This window comes from Rutidosis leptorrhynchoides, chromosome 5 (genome assembly GCF_046630445.1).
Source record: "Rutidosis leptorrhynchoides isolate AG116_Rl617_1_P2 chromosome 5, CSIRO_AGI_Rlap_v1, whole genome shotgun sequence".
In the NCBI taxonomy this organism is placed as follows: domain Eukaryota; kingdom Viridiplantae; phylum Streptophyta; class Magnoliopsida; order Asterales; family Asteraceae; genus Rutidosis; species Rutidosis leptorrhynchoides.
Window position 1 is genome coordinate 70,362,040 of NC_092337.1, and position 15,809 is coordinate 70,377,848.

Below are 15,809 nucleotides of genomic sequence, written 5' to 3' on the forward strand. Positions count from 1 at the left end.
CTGATAATTATTTCCAGGCCTTTGGTTTATGTATGAAATATTCTCTCTTTGTTCCATTGTAAATTCAATACTGAGACAATCTTTTGTCAAATGTGGTCCTCCACACTGCTCACAACTAATTCGTATTGAGTGAATATCTTTAGTCATCTTTTCCATTCGTCTCTCGACAGCATCTATCTTTGTGGAAATGGAATCTAAGTCATGGCTAGAATCGGCTCTAGCTGCTTTAGATGATCTAACGATATCTTTTTCTTGGTGCCACTCATGTGAGTGGGAAGCAGTGTTATCAATAATTTTGTAAGCATCAGTTTCGGTTTTCTTCATAATAGAACCACCAGCTGCTATATCTATGTCTTTCCTTGTAGTGATGTCGCATCCTTGGTAGAATATTTGTACTATTTGACAGGTGTCTAAACCATGTTGCGGACATCCTCTTAATAACTTTCCAAATCTTGTCCATGCCTCATATAGAGTTTCATTCAGCTTCTGTGTAAACGTAACAATTTCTGCTTGAAGTCTTACGGCTTTAGATGCAGGAAAGAATTGTTTAAGAAATTTTTCAACTAAAACATCCCATGTATTGATCGCCCCTTCAGGTAACGATTCCAACCAATCTTTGGCTTCTTCCTTTAAAGTCCAGGGAAATAACATGAGATATATCTGTTCATCCTCCACTTCTCGGATTTTAAATAGTGTGCAGATCCTATTAAAGGTACGTAAATGTTCATTTGGATCTTCCTTCGGCGCACCACTAAATTGGCATTGATTAGTCACCATGTGTAGAATTTGTCCATTGATTTCATAATCTGGCGCATTAATGTCTGGATGAGTAATTGCGTGACCTTGGCCAGTGCGTTTAGCTCTCATTCGGTCTTCCATACTTAAAGGTTCCAGATTCTCCATAATTGAATTTGTTGAATCAGAATCACTAGAGGATTCTGATTTAATGGTTCGTTCCTCAACAATCTCTGTTTGAATGATTGGTGTTTCCGGAGGAAAGTTTAGTGGTTCAGGATCTATGAATCGTTCCTGAATATTCTCCGGATTCTCAATTGTGAGGTCGGGTTCAAAAAATGGATTATCAGAAATTTGAACTGGAGTACTTGGTCGACTGGATGACGATTCTAAAGAAAAATCAACGGCAGTAATATTTGCTAAATGTCTTGATCTAGTTACAGGTGGTGAACGTACAAAAGGTGGTGAACGTCTTGCTCGGTGCATTCACTGAATATCCTATTAGTTTTTAAAAGGAAAGAAAAATTATAATAAGTTATCCAATCAATAGACTTTTCTGATTTTGCCCACGTTTCGAATAGCCAAAAGATGCAGCAAAGGGGCAGGATTCGTTTGGTCTCAATATAATTGAGGACTGTTTGGCTCCAATAACCCGGTCCACGTACAAATCCAACTATTACTACGAACCAGAAAATTTTGATGTCTATTAATTTAACCACTTAAAATAAATTTTCGTAATTTTAAGAAATTTAGATAAGAAGTAGAATAAAAATCTATGTCCTAAAACTAGAATAGCGAGAAATAAGAAAGAAAAAGAGTTCGTCGGAAAAAGGTCGAAAAAGAAAAATGGTTGAAAAATAAAAGGTGACGGAAAAATAAAAGAAACTTATAAAACTTAAAAATACTTGACTAGCCTAACCTTATTACTACAATTAACTTAAAATTATAATCGCAAATTGATATTACTAATTGGAATGATAATTGATACATAGGTAAAAGTCGTCTAAAAATATTAAAACTTACAGGAAAAACTAAATCCCAAATGGAAATAACTTAAAAAGAAACTAAAACTTAAAAAGGCGTCACAAAATTCTAAAGTACCTAAATCTTAGTCTAAAGAAAAAGCACTTAAGGAATTCTACGGCTAAGTCTAAAAATCTAGAAGTAAAAATAACTATTGCAAAAACTAAGTTTAAAACTAAATATGAGCTAAATATACAAATATTACGCTAAAACGATTAAAAAGGGACAAAATATTAAAAATATACAAAAAGTTGTAAAAAAAATACAATTTTTATAAAAATATTATTTTTATATTATTTAGTTATTAAAACTATTAATTTTACAATTTAATTAAACTAATTTAACTAAAATATATAAATTAAATAAAAAGTAAAAGTAATTATAATAATAATAATTAGTTAGGGTTAATAATAATAATTAATAATTACCCGTAATTAATGCTGAATTAGGGTTCTGTCGGTGTCAGAGTGTCTCCGCGAGTTGCGGTACCCGAAGCAGAAAACTCCGCGAGTCGCGGGGTTCCCGAATTCAACTCAGGTACAGTTTTTTATTTGACGCGTTTTTTTTATTTTATTTTATATTTTCTGTTTTTATATTTTCTGTTTATATCAAAATATTTATATAATAAAAAACTTATATTTTAAAAACTTAAATAAAAATAAAACTACTTTATAATTTTATAAATATCTTAAAAATAGATTTATATATATTAAAAAAAAATTTTATATGTTTTTTATATTTATAAAATATATTTATAAAATAAATTAAATAAAACTTATATTTTTACAAACTAAAGAAACTTTATAAAACTTAAATATTTATCAAATTCCTAAAAATATTTGTATTTTTGTTTTTGTTTTTATATTTTCGAATATTTAAAACGTATTTTTATAAAAACGAATTTTAATAAAAGTAAACTAAAAATACTTTTTTTTTTTATATTAGCGTTGCGCTTTCGGCTTTTAAGCGATTCCCCGGCAGCGGCGCCAAAAATAACTTGGCGTTTCGCGAGGTGTATATAAAATAGCTATTAATTTTAGCAGGAAATACTATTAAATACGATATAATTTTACACAAAATATTTATTTATTTAGAGAATGGATATACTTAAACCTTGCTACAACACTTATAGGCAGTGTACCTAATCGTACAGTAGTGTAGTTTTTAGTAAGTCCGGTTCGTTCCACAGGGAATCTTTTTAAACAAAGCTTAACGCTATATTAGTTTACTTTTATAAAAATACAAATATATATATAAGTAATATTATTATTATAAAGGGGGGTTTTTACCGTTTAATGACCGGTTTGTCGATTTTAAAACTTTAGTCGCAGTTAAAACCAAATGTAAAATATTAAAAATAAATACAAGACTTAAATTAAAACGTAAAGTAAATAACGATAATGAAATTGCGAATAATAAAAGTGCGATAAAATAAACTTGCGATAATTAAAAAGTACAATAATTAAAAGTGCAATTAAATACAATAACAATAAAAATGCGATAATTAGAAGTGCAATTAAATATAAAATAAAGGAAATTAAATATGAAATAAAAGAATTATGCTTATTTAAACTTCCGTAATCATGATGTTTGACGTGTTGATTTTAGTTTTATGCCCATGGGTTAATTGTCCTTTGTCCTGGATTATTTAATATGTCAGTCTGGTTTTTGTCCATAACAGTCCATCAGTCATAAATATAAAGTGCGAGTATCCTCGTCAAATTATCCTTATACCCGAAGTTAAACATTCCAACTAATTGGGGATTTAAACTGTAACAAGATTTTAATACTTTGTTTAATAATTACACCAGGATGTCGACTGAGTGTAACCCAAGGTTTTAATATTTTGTTATCAATTATACCAAGTGTCCTTGTACATAATTTCACCCCTGTTTTAATTATTCTAGTGGCTATTAATCCATTCCCGTGTCCGGTTAAATGAACGATTATTCGTACATATAAATACCCCGCCCATCGTGTCCGATCGAGTGTATATGGTAATTTATAGGGACGCCCAATTGTAAATCTTTATATTAACATTAACAAACTATCATTTAGTTAAACAAATATAAAGCCCATTAATAGCCCATAGTCTAATTTCCACAAGTGTCGTTCTTTTGTCCAAACCCCAATTATGGTACAAAGCCCAATTACCCAAATTTTAGTAATTAGCCCAACATCATGATTACTTCGTTTTAAATAAGCATAATAATAACTTAGCTACGAGACATTAAATTAAAAAGGTTGAACATAACTTACAATGATTAAAAATAGCGTAGCGTTACACGGACAGAATTTCGACTTACACCCTTACAACATTCGCTAACATACCCTTATTATTAGGATTTAAAATTAAAATTAAAATTAAAATTAAAATATAAATTATATATATTTTTACGTATATATTGAGAGAGAGAGATATATTAGTTATGAAAAATGATCAGAATTCGGTTGGCTTTATAGGGAGTTTCAAACTTTGGGTCTCCGCGACTCGCGGCCCATTTTGCCTTCAAACTCCGCGAGTCGCGGAGTTTGTAAATACAGCTCACCAGCTTTTGGCTCTTTGTTTGCCGACGATTTATTTTATAAATATAATATATATATAATTAATATAATTAATTATATATTATATTATATTTATATATATAATTAACTTGTAATTTTTAGTCCGTTGCGTCGAGCGTTGAGAGTTGACTCTGGTCCCGGTTCCGGATTTTCGAACGTCCTTGCGTACAATTTAATATCTTGTACTTTGAGTTTTGAATCTTGTACTCTTGTAATTTCGAGACGTTTCTTATCAATAATTGGAACCTATTTGATTGTCTTTTGTACTTTTGAGCTTTTTGGTCATTTGCGTCTTCAATTCGTCGAATCTGTCTTTTGTCTTCACCTTTTATTATTTAAACGAATATCACTTGTAAATAGAACAATTGCAACTAAAAGCTTGTCTTTCTTGAGGAATAATGCTATGAAATATATGTTCGTTTTTAGCATTATCAGTCAGTTACAGGAACTTTTAGAGCGTGGTTTCATTCGACCAAGCACATCACCGTGGGGAGCTCCTGTTTTGTTTGTCAAGAAGAATGATGGTACATTTAGGTTGTGTATCGACTACCGAGAGTTGAACAAACTTACTATCAAGAACCGCTACCCACTACCGAGAATCGACGACTTATTTGATCAACTATAAGGCTCGTCAGTTTATTCGAAGATTGATTTACGTTCTGGGTATCATCAAATGCGGGTGAAGGAGGATGATATTCCAAAGACTGCTTTTAGGACGCGTTACGGTCATTACGAGTTTATGGTTATGCCGTTTGGGTTGACTAACGCACCAGCTGTGTTCATGGACCTCATGAACCGAGTGTGTGGACCATACCTTGACAAGTTTGTCATTGTTTTCATCGATGACATACTTATTTACTCAAAGAATGACCAAGAGCACGAAGAATATTTGAGAAAAGTGCTAGAGTTGTTAAGGAAAGAAAAACTGTACGCTAAGTTTTCAAAGTGTGCATTTTGGTTGGAAGAAGTTCAATTCCTCGGTCATATAGTGAACAAAGAAGGTATTCAGGTGGATCCAGCAAAGATTGAAATCGTTGAAAAGTGGGAAACCCCGAAAACTCCGAAACACATACGCCAATTTTTAGGGCTAGCTGGTTATTACAGGAGATTCATCCAAGATTTTTCCAAAATAGCAAAACCCTTGACTGCATTAATGCATAAAGGGAAGAAATTTGAATGGAAGGATGAACAAGAGAAAGCGTTTCAATTGTTGAAGAAAAAGTTAACTACGGCACCTATATTGTCATTACCTGAAGGGAATGATGATTTTGTGATATATTGTGACGCCTCAAAGCAAGGTCTCGGTTGTGTATTAATGCAACGAATGAAAGTAATTGCTTATGCATCTAGACAATTGAAGATTCATGAGCAGAATTATACGACGCATGATTTGGAATTAGGCGCGGCTGTTTTTGCATTAAAGACTGGAGGCACTACTTATATGGGGTCAAAAGTATTATATATACCGACCACAAAAGTCTTCAACACATATTTAATCAGAAACAACTGAACATGAGGCAGCGCAGATGGATTGAATTTGTTGAATGATTACGACTTTGAGATTCGTTACCACCCGGGGAAGGCAAATGTGGTAGCCGACGCCTTGAGCAGAAAGGACAGAGAACCCATTCGAGTAAAAGCTATGAATATAATGATTCACACTAACCTTACTACTCAAATAAAGGAGGCGCAACAAGTAGTTTCAAAAGAGGGAAACTTAAAGGATGAAGTACCCAAAGGATCGGAGAAGCATCTTAATATCCGGGAAGACGGAACCTGGTATAGGGCTGAAAGAATTTGGGTACCAAAATTTAGAGATATGAGAGAAATGGTACTTAGAGAAGCTCACAAAACCAGATACACAATACATCCTGGAACGGGGAAGATGTACAAAGATCTCAAGAAACATTTTTGGTGACCGGGTATGAAAGCTGATGTTGCTAAATACGTAGGAGAATGTTTGATGTGTTCTAAGGTCAAAGCTGAGCATCAGAAACCATCAGTTCTACTTCAACAACTCGAAATCCCAGAATGGAAATGGGAAAACATTACCATGGATTTCACCACTAAATTGCCAAAGACTGCAAGTGGTTTTGATACTATTTGGGTAATAGTTGATCGTCTCACCAAATCAGCACACTTCCTGCCAATAAGAGAAGATGACAAGATGGAGAAGTTAGCACGACTGTATTTGAAGGAAGTCGTCTCCAGACATGGAATACCAATCTCTATTATCTCTGATAGGGATGGCAGATTTATTTCAAGATTCTGGCAGACATTACAGCAAGCATTAGGAACTCGTCTAGACATGAGTACTGCCTATCATCCACAAACTGATGGGCAGAGCGAAAGGACGATACAAACGCTTGAAGACATGCTATGAGCATGTGTTATCGATTTCAGAAATAGTTGGGATCGACACCTTCCGTTAGCATAATTTTCCTACAACAACAGCTACCATTCAAGCATTGAGATGGCGCCGTTTGAAGAACTTTATGGTAGAAAGTGCAGGTCTTCGATTTGTTGGAGTGAAGTAGGGGATAGATAGATTATGGGTCCTGAGATAATACAAGAAACTACCGTGAAGATCATCCAAATTCAACAACGGTTGAAAACCACCCAAAGTCGACAAAAGAGCTACGCTGACATTAAAAGAAAAGATATAGAATTTGAAATTGGAGAGATGGTCATGCTTAAAGTTGCACCTTGGAAAGGCGTTGTTCGATTTGGTAAACGAGGGAAATTAAATCCAAGGTATATTGGACCATTCAAGATTATTGATCGTGTCAGACCAGTAGCTTACCGACTTGAGTTACCTCAACAACTCGCGGCTGTACATAAAACTTTCCACGTCTCGAATTTGAAGAAATATTTTGCTAAAGAAGATCTCACTATTCCGTTAGACGAAATCCAAATCAACGAAAAACTTCAATTCATCGAAGAACCCGTCGAAATAATGGATCGTGAGGTTAAAAGACTTAAGAAAAACAAGATACCAATTGTTAAGGTTCGATGGAATGCTAGTAGAGGACCCGAGTTCACCTGGGAACGAGAAGATCAGATGAAGAAGAAATACCCGCACTTATTTCCAGAAGATACGTCAACACCTCCAACTGCTTAAAATTTCGGGACGAAATTTATTTAACGGGTAGGTACTGTAGTGACCCGAACTTTTCCATGTTTATATATATTAAATGAAATTGTTATTTACATGATTAAGTGTTTCCAACATGTTAATCAATCAAACTTGTTAACACTTGATTAATTGAAATAGGTTTCATATAGACAACTGACCACCCAAGTTGACCGGTGATTCACGAACGTTAAAACTTGTAAAAACTATATGATGACACATATGGATATATATATAGTTAACATGATATTATGATAAGTAAGTATCTCATTAGGTATTGTAACAATGAGTTATATACATAAAAATGAGTCTATTGAATTAAGAAACTCGAAGACGATATATATAACGATTATCATTATAACAACGTCTTACTAAATACATATGAATTATATTAAGATATTGATACACTATGTTTAATCATGATAAATGATAAGTAAACATGTCATTAAGTGTATTAACAATGAACTACATATATAAAAACAAGACTACTAACTTAATAACTTCGAAACGAGACATATATGTAACGATTATCGTTGTAACAACATTTAACTGTATATATATCATACTAAGATATATTAATATATCATAATATCATGACAATGTAATAATTTAACATCTCTTTATATATAATAAACAATGGGTTAACAACATTTAACAAGATCGTTAACCTAAAGGTTTTAAAACAACACTTACATGTAACGACTAATGATGACTTAACGACTCAGTTAAAATGTATATACATGTAGTGTTTTAATATGTATTCATACACTTTTGAAAGACTTCAAGACACTTATCAAAGTACTTCTACTTAACAAAAATTCTTACATTTACATCATCATCCATTTTCATCAACAATTCTACTCGTATGCACTCGTATTTGTACTCGTACAATACACAACTTCTAAATGTATTTACTATTGGTATATACACTCCAATGATCAGCTCTTAGCAGACCATGTGAGTCACCTAACCATGTGGGAACCATCATTTAACATCTAGTATGAAATATCTCACAAAATAACAAACTAATGGAGCCTATATGATGGATCAATATTCACGTGAAGTATGGTGTACACAAACACTTTCATTTTGAAACTTACATGCATCAAACTACTCTCTATCAAGTGTTCTTCCATTTTTCTAAGTGTTCTTCATCATCTTCATCAAAATATAGCTCAATCTTGTTTATAAATCCATACATAAACCAAGTTATAAAACAACTACTCAAGAACACACCAACAACACTTCCAAGTTTGCTAGCTTACTTCCAATCTTGCAAATCCACTTTGAGTGATCATCCAACCTCAAGAAATCTTTCTTGTTTACAGTAAGATATCTTTCTTATATAAGGTAATACTCATATTCAAACTTTGATTCAATTTCTATAACTTTAACAATCTTATTTCGAGTGAAAATCTTACTTGAATTTGTTTTCGTGTCATGATTCTACTTCAAGAACTTTTAAGCCATCCAAGGATCCTTTGAAGCTAGATCTATTTTTCTCATTTCCAGTAGGTTTATCCACAAAACTTGAGGTAGTAATGATGTTCATAACATCATTCAATTCATATATATAAAACTACCTTATTCGAAGGTTTAAACTTGTAATCACTAGAACATAGTTTAATTAATTCTAAACTTGTTCGCAAACAAAAGTTAATCCTTCTAACTTGACTTTTAAAATCAACTAAACACATTTTCTATATCTATATGATATACTAACTTAATGATTTAAAACCTGAAAACACGAAAAACACCGTAAAACAGGATATACGCCGTCGTAGTAACACCGTGGGATGTTTTGGGTTAGTTAATTAAAAACTATGATAAACTTTGATTTAAAAGTTGTTCTTCTGGGAAAATGATTTTTATTATGAACATGAAACTATATCCAAAAATCATGGTTAAACTCAAAGTGGAAGTATGTTTTCCAAAATGGTCATCTAGACGTCGTTCTTTCGACTGAAATGACTACCTTTACAAAAATGACTTGTAACCTATATTTCTGACTATAAACTTATACTTTTTCTGTTTAGATTCATAAGCTTAAGTTCAATATGAAACCATAGCAACTTGAATCACTCAAAACGGATTTAAAACGAAGAAGTTATGGGTAAAACAAGATTGGATAATTTTTCTTGTTGTAGCTACGTGAATATTGGTAACAAATCTATATTAATCATATCCTAGCTAACTCATATTGTATTATACATGTATTCTAATATATTATGTAATCTTGGGATACCATATACACGTATGCAAATGTTTTGACATATCATATCGACCCATGTATATATATTATTTGGAACAACCATAAACACTCTATATGCAGTAATGTTTGAGTTAGCTATACAGGGTTGAGGTTGATTCCAAAAATATATATACTTTGAGTTGTGATCTAGCCTGAGACGTGTATACACTGGGTCGTGGATTGATTCAAGATAATATATATCGATTTATTTCTGTACATCTAACCGTGGATAACTAGTTGTAGGTTACTAACGAGGACAGCTGACTAAATCAACTTAAAACATTAAAATGTATTAAAAATGTTGTAAATATATTGTGAACATACTTTGATATATATGTACATATTTGTTATAGGTTCGTGAATCGACCAGTGGTCAAGTCTTACTTCCCGACGAAGTAAAAATATGTGAAAGTGAGTTATAGTCCCACTTTTAAAAGCTAATATTTTTGGGATGAGAATACATGCAGTTTTATAAATGTTTTACAAAATAGACACAAGTACGTGAAAATACATTTTATGGTTGAATGATCGAAATCGAATATGCCCCTTTTAGCTTGGTAGCCTAAGAATTAGGGAACTGGCCCCTAATTGACGCGAATCCTAAAGATAAATCTATTGGGCCCAACAAGCCCCATTCTGGAATTTGAAATGCTTTAGTACTTCGATTTTATCATGTCCGATGGGTGTCCCGGAATAATGGGGATATTTTATATGCATCTTGTTAATGTCGGTTACCAGATGTTCACCATATAAATGATTTTTATACAGATTGTATATTATTGAAAGATGAAATCTTGTGGTCTATTATTATTACGATTTGATATATATAGGTTAAACCTATAACTCACCAACATTTTTGTTGACGTTTAAAGCATGTTTATTTTCAGGTGATTATTAAGAGCTTCCGCTGTTGCATGCTAAAATATGGACATGATTTGGTGTCAGCATGTTTGTATAATATTGTTTAAAACTGCATTCGAGATTTACTTTGTTGTAACATATTAATATTGTAAACCAATATGTATTGGTAGTGTGTAAGTGTGATATTTTTAGATTATCATTTCTGAATAATCTAGGTGGTGTCCTTTTAACCTTGTCGATAAAATAAAGGTTATGGTTTGTTTTAAAAACGAATGCAGTCTTTGAAAAACGTCTCATATAGAGGTCAAAACCTCGCAACGAAATCAATTAATATGGAACGTTTATAATCAATATGAATGGGACATTTCAAATACTATTGTATTTATTTAGACAAAGAGGGTCAATGATGACAAATGGCCATACATAGAGTATTTAACGGTTATTATTAAAAGTTTAAAATTAGAATAACTTAATTTATCGTGAATGATATATGACACCATAATAATATGGTTTTGGTACAATATCTAACATAATTAGGTATTTTTCCTGCAACTATTACTTGTCGACAATATAAACTTTTTGTGGTCGGGTAAGTAATTAAGGTTTGTTTATTATCATTAAATTATTAGATATATGTTGTATATGATAATTTGAATAAATATAAATGAAGAAGCTAGTACAATACCTATATTTAAAATATGAGTTGTATTCATTTGCATTCTTAATTTAAGTTGAGATCTAAGGGACAAATCTCAGCCATGAATCAAATTTTCATCACATGTGATTGAATTTTACAAGTACTATGTGATTATATTTGACATACGGAATCACATGTGATTGAATTTTATAATCACATGTGACTGGCATGCAGAATCACATGTGATTTGATTCTGATTTCTGTTAGTGTACATGTTCATCATCTTTATCAAAGCTCAAAATACAAATTCGTTTGTTGATAATTATCTACACAATATGAGTTCAGAAACATGACTAACATCAAAATCCTAAATTACGTGCATGATCAATTTGGATTAACAACAACAGATTCAACAATTTTGATTCGTGTTCTTCATTCATGACTTTTCATGGTGTTTTGGCCTCTGGATCAATTCAGCAACAATTAGAGAAAAGTAAAAGTGCATAAGTGTTTCAAATATCTTCATGAATCTATCTGCAAATTCGCATATCATAATTTGAAATATCAGACATGAATTTCGAGGTCAAAGGTTTGAAGAAAAAGTCAACTGTTTTGAGATTAATAAAATTCGAAAAAATCTATGTGTTTCAGGATCAAAGGATGAACGTCGAGTTATATGAAGGATTTCAAGCAAGTTTTGTGTTGATTTCATCTTCCAAAACGTCCTAGATCTCAACTTTGATTTTTGGTGTTCACCCTTAAATCCACCAATATTCATCATTGATTCGATGATTTGATGTTGTTTTGATCCATGAAGCTTTACAAAACTTGTTAATTAGTGTCTCAGAAACTAATCTCGATCAACAATTAGATTCAGTTCGATTAGTTGTTACGATGAAGATGAACGTATGATGAACTTACTTTCACGTCTGACCTGATGAACGTATGAACTGATCTGCACCTCTTCTGCAAAAATAGGGAATTAATGTGCAATTTATCTAAAGACTGAGATTTTATCCCTTAGATCTCAACTTAATTTTAGAATTTATTTGAATATTCTTCATTAAAATATAGAATACACAAATAACTTCCATATAAAGAAAATCACAAGAAAATAGTTAGTAGATAGTTGTGTTCTCTAAAGGTTTAGACTTGAAGGTGGTGCAACTTCATATTGTATATTTCTCAACATTTTGTTGAAGTCATATTTGCAAAAAAAAAAAAAAAAAAAAAAAAAAAAAAAAAATATATAGAAAAAAATCTATCCATCTATATTTATCTATATCTATTATCGAAATTCTAAATTTAGAACTAAAATAAAAACAAAATGAGATTTTATCCCTTAGATCTCAACTTAATTTTAGAATTTATTTGAATATTCTTCATTAAAATATATAATACACAAATAACTTCCATATAAAGAAAATCACAAGAAAATAGTTAGTAGATAGTTGTGTTCTCTAAAGGTTTAGACTTGAAGGTGGTGCAACTTCATATTGTATATTTCTCAACATTTTGTTGAAGTCATATTTGCGAGAAAAAAAAAAAAAAAAAAAAGGAAAAAATATAGAAAAAAATCTATCCATCTATATTTATCTATATCTATTATCGAAATTCTAAGTTTAGAACTAAAATAAAGGAAAAAACAAAATAAATAAAACGGAATATAGTCAGCATCTCCCTTATCATTTCATGTGGTCATGCATTGAATCAATTCGTCTTAAATCTCTTCGTATGTTAGTTTCTTATCTTCTTTCTGTCCTCCCAATTTCATATCTAACCTCTGCCCACACACTTTCTTTCATATTAAATCCAATAAATCTATATATGTATATACTTTCTTTATAATAATAAGTATTCAAAAGTGATAATATAACAAATTATCCAATGAAACAAAGCTTCATTTTTGATCTAAATACAATAAATTCAACACCATTTAAATTGCACGTTATCATGATCATACATACATACATACATACATACATACATACATACATACATACATACATACATACATACATACATACATACATACGTACGTACGTACGTACGTACGTACCTACATACATACATACATACATACATACATACATACATACATACATAATATCGTTTTACGGATCAACGTGTTAGTTAACACGTGAGAATGATTCACAAATGCATCAACAAGCCAGCTGGCGATTCTAGCTTTCCTACTAAAATAGAAAGGGAGGTCAAGAGTTCGAATCAACGGAGTACCAAAAAACCCCTTAGACCACGTAGGTTCTCCATGCACGACTCTGGTCAGCTCGCAAAGCAGGTTGTCGACTTAGGATTAGTCTGGAAATCGAGTTGGAAACTCGGATCCAAAACGGAAAAAAATAAGTGCTCGCCTAAAGTTGACCACTATGTTGTGAAGATTACACCATTTTGTATATGTAGGTCGTGCATTTAAGGCTTTCCTATGCCAAAATTCGAAATTATACATATTTGTGATAGTGCCATAGTGGTATATGATGGTAAAATCTTTGCAAATTGAAAAGTTAACTTGGGGCATATAAAGTGATTTTATTTAACGCACTAAAGTTAAAATATTAGACTAATCAAATATGTTTAGATCTCAACTAAAAGTATTTTTTTTTTTTTTTCCAGAGTATAGATATACAAGGGACACAAACTTCTTATCTTAAATTGATTTGGTACGAGTCGTTACATTGAATGTTCCTAATAATGGTAATATGAGGAATATCTTTTGGGAAATAAGATGTGATTCCAAGTCTAATAATTGAACTCTTCGAGTTATAGCTTCATATCAGCATTCAGTCATGATCACAAGATACTCCAATGATAAGGTTCAAAATTAAAAATAGTTCTACTAAAATTAACCAATACATTAATTGGTTAACAAAAAAAATTGTTATAAATTTAACCAATACATTAATTGTTTAACAAATAATTATGATAATAATAATTTCTCACTTGTTCATATATTCATTCATCCAATTTTTTATTTTTTAATTTTCTTTTTTAGTAAAAAACTTTAACTTTATAAAACTCGAGCTTCATAGTATCTCTTTTCTTAACCTTAAACCCTTCCTCACTATTTGTTTCGAAAGCGCCTTCGAATGAAGCAGTTTACCTTCCACCCTAATACATCTTTCAAGATCTTTCGTCGCCGCCTCAAAAAAAAAACTAGTAGCATTACCCGATGTCTTACTTTCATCTAGGCCCACACCTGTCTCCCGACCCATCTCCCATCCCTGTCTATTTTGATCTAAATCGAACCGAGGACAACCATCATCCTCCACCATCAGGTTGCAAACCGGATGAACAGCGGAAACACCATTCACCTCTAGAAAATCAGGAACACGATCCGAACCACAAACCCCATTATCCATTTTGTAATTCTCTGAAACCACATCATCATCCCCTAAACTTAAACAAAGACCTCTTTTGCGACTTCGAAAACCATGAGAATCTAAAGGCGCTTGAACCTTGTCTACAGAAAACGTAACCGAGGGAGACCGATCCAAACCTAAACCTGCACATTCAGTAGATTTACAACCAATGCTTTTGCCACCCGTATGACGGTACGAGGAACCTTATTCACCCGAGAAGAACTCCCAACTTCAAAATTTCCAAACACAAAATTGCCATCACTTCGAGCAAAGTGCTCGGACTGAACCACGGGACTCGATGGCACATCCGTATCAAACATTACGGCCCTATCAACAAGTTTTAATCATATTATTATTAGGATATTAGGACGATCTTTACGCCAACCAATTTTCGTTTATGATTCTATTATCTTTATCTATTCAAGTACTCCGTCGATCTTGTTGGCTCTCCGTAAGGATGTTGTCCATAATCGAGTTAATTCTCTTTGGGGTTTTGACTATCAAATTGGGCCTAACTAGTCTATTAGCCCAAAGACTGGATACAATATTAAATCCACCGCATCCATATTAACTATGCATCTCCATGACTCACTACACATCCATGATCACCTCTATACAAAGTTTCATGAGTTTATTAGACTATTTTACTTCTTTATTTGAACTTTAAATTAAAATTAAATGACATGAACAAAAACAAAAAGTACAACATTCTTGTGGCTGGATTATAGATCCATCGGGTTGGAGCGTGTGGACTATTTAGTGTTGCCGATTATCAACATTTGCCAAAACACCAACTAATACTAATTAACCTGCGAAATTAAGCAACCTCTATTACATTGACTCGTAATCCATAAAAAGCTTAGGTTTCATCGATATTAATTCTTATAATCAAGAGTTCTCTTTTAATATTTAGTTTAGGGGTATTATTATCATTCACTTCGTTCACTCAGAAAAAAAGTAAATAATATACTTCATTCTCACATTAATGGATATGATCCTCCTAATTTTTGATAGACCAATAACAACTACAATCAAATTAATCTATATATCATTCATTAAGTAACAAGATACAACTTATATAAAGCTACTAGTGAATCTGACAATAAGCTTCTATTATCTTATAATAAAAAAATAATTATAGTTATTATTGTTATACTTATAGTTATATAGTTCAGAATAACGCAACATATTTATAATTATAACAATAATTAAGACAGACACTAGTAT